The sequence below is a fragment of the Salmo salar genome, chromosome ssa13 (assembly GCF_905237065.1).
Source record: "Salmo salar chromosome ssa13, Ssal_v3.1, whole genome shotgun sequence".
Classification (NCBI taxonomy): Eukaryota; Metazoa; Chordata; class Actinopteri; order Salmoniformes; family Salmonidae; genus Salmo; species Salmo salar.
In genome coordinates, this window is record NC_059454.1 from 67,352,309 (window position 1) to 67,354,919 (window position 2,611).

General features: G+C 40.1%; 1 long non-coding RNA gene across 1 annotated transcript; it reads left to right on the forward strand.

The window, feature by feature from the left end:
- Positions 1 to 1,797: 1,797 nt before the first annotated feature.
- LOC106567660 (uncharacterized) lies at positions 1,798 to 2,320 on the forward strand. Its single transcript, XR_001320122.2, has 3 exons — positions 1,798 to 1,907; positions 2,011 to 2,116; positions 2,233 to 2,320. It is a non-coding gene; the product is annotated as an uncharacterized lncRNA (long non-coding RNA).
- Positions 2,321 to 2,611: the final 291 nt, after the last annotated feature.

The window sequence follows — 2,611 nt, forward strand, 5'->3', positions numbered from 1 at the left end:
AATATTCGTTTAACGTTTGTAGGATCTCAGTCCTTTACACAGCTGCTCCGGGGAATAGATCATTTGGAACAGCCTTCGTTAGAGGGGGTTTCAGTGGAGCAAAACGCGTGCAGCCAGTCCCCATCACACTATTGTCGACGTAAGTCCAATAAAAAAATCCACAAGAATGTTTATACATTAAAAACAAAAAAGTGTGAACCCTATATTAACCTGTTAGGGCTAGGGGGCAGTATTGACACGGCCGGATAAAAAACGTACCCGATTTAATCTGGTTACTACTCCTGCCAAGTAACTAGAATATGCATATAATTACTGGCTTTGGATAGAAAACACCCTAAAGTTTCTAAAACTGTTTGAATGGTGTCTGTGAGTATAACAGAACTCATATGGCAGGCCAAAACCTGAGAAGACTCCATGCAGGAAGTGGCCTGTCTGACAAGTTGTGTTTTATCTTGGCTCTTTTTATTGAAGACTGAGGATCTTTGCAATAACGTGACACTTCCTACGGCTCCCATAGGCTCTCAGAGCCCGGGAAAAAGCTGAACGATATCGAGGCAGCCTCTGGCTGAAACACATTATCGCTTTTGGCAAGTGGCCGATCAGAGTACTATGGGCTTAGGCGCGTGCCCGAGTCGGCCGAATGCTTTATTTTCTTTTGTCTGTTTACCTAAACGCAGATTCCCGGTCGGAATATTATCGCTTTTTTATGAGAAAAATGGCATAAAAATGGATTTTAAACAGCGGTTGACATGCTTTGAAGTACGGTAATGGAATATTTAGATTTTTTTTGTCATGAATTGCGCTATGCTCGTCACCCTTATTTACCCTTTCGGATAGTGTCTTGAACGCACAAACAAAACGCCGCTGTTTGGATATAACTATGGATTATTTTGAACCAAACCAACATTTGTTATTGAAGTAGAAGTCCTGGGAGTGCATTCTGACGAAGACAGCAAAGGTAATAACATTTTTCTTATAGTAAATCTGACTTTGGTGAGTGCTAAACTTGCTGGGTGTCTAAATAGCTAGCCCTGTGATGCCGGGCTATCTACTGAGAATATTGCAAAATGTGCTTTCACCGAAAAGCTATTTTAAAATCGGACATATCGACTGCATAGAGGAGTTCTGTATCTATAATTCTTAAAATAATGATGCTTTTTGTGAACGTTTATCGTGAGTAATTTAGTAAATTCACCGGCAGTGTTCGGTGGGAATGCTAGTCACATGCTAATGTAAAAAGCTTGTTTTTGATATAAATATGAACTTGATTGAACAAAACATGCATGTATTGTATAACAATGTCCTAGGGTTGTCATCTGATGAAGATCATCAAAGGTTAGTGCTGCATTTAGCTGTGGTTTGGGTTTATGTGACATTATATGCTTTAAGCTAGCTTGAAAAATGGGTGTCTGATTATTTCTGGCTGGGTACTCTGCTGACATAATCTAATGTTTTGCTTTCGTTGTAAAGCCTTTTTGAAATCGGACAGTGTGGTTAGATTAACGAGAGTCTTGTCTTTAAAATGGTGTAAAATAGTCATATGTTTGAAAAATTGAAGTTTTTGCATTTTTAAGGTTTTTGAATAACGCGCCACGGGATTACACTGGCTGTTACATAGGTGGGACGATTTGGTGCCACCTACCCTAGAGAGGTTAAAAGCTATTTGTTGTGTTTACAGCTGACAGACCACAAAAAAAGGATCCCTGCTGCATTATGTACTCTGAACGATGACATAGATGCTATTCTCCCGTTCTGTACGAACAGCTTTACCCTAACTCCCCCGGGAACCACCACACGCACGCTCCATACAACATGTGTGCAAGTGCATTGCGCAGAATCACCCCAGCCCGAAAAGTGTTACTGGGCCGGAAACTTACTGCTTCAAGAAACGGCGCTACATGGACAAGGTATGAAGCCATTATATATGTTATTAGTTATACATATTTTATTATAATTTATAATTTTTTATGATTGAATATGTTAAAACAATGACAAATAATGTTTTTTCAGACTCCAACGAGACATGCCCTGCAGAATCTGGAAGGCCTGGTGAAAAAAAGTCTAGAACCCACGGTTTCCGCGATTCGTCAGAACAGCCCGCGTCAAAAAAGCAGAGGTAATTTAATTATGTATTGTTAATATATAGTATTATGTCTGAAATGTATTTGACATTTTTTACCTAAGATATTTCTATGTTTAATAATCTATTTTGTATATATTATTTTCTTTCAGACTCCTCCCCGGCGTATAACGGCACAGAAGACCATACACACCGAGAGCACGCGAAGGATTTCGGTGCGCCGGACATTCCCAATAAAACAACGAAACCGGATGATTTCACTGTTTTAAATGACATTCCCGAGGTAGACGACTTGCTCCTTTGCGAATTGGCCAACCTTCTTGATTCCTCCAATTCTTATGTAGAAACACCCAAACCTGAAATAGAACAAGCTAGGTTTATTACTGCCTTTTCCAGGGCTATGAAATCCAGAAATGTCTTGCTACACAAACGAATGGTGGCTCTACTCGAGTGGCAATACAGTCAGGATCTATCCTTCTGGCGTAGAACAATGCCCCGCGTGTAAACTTGGAATCAATCACACGCTTGGTC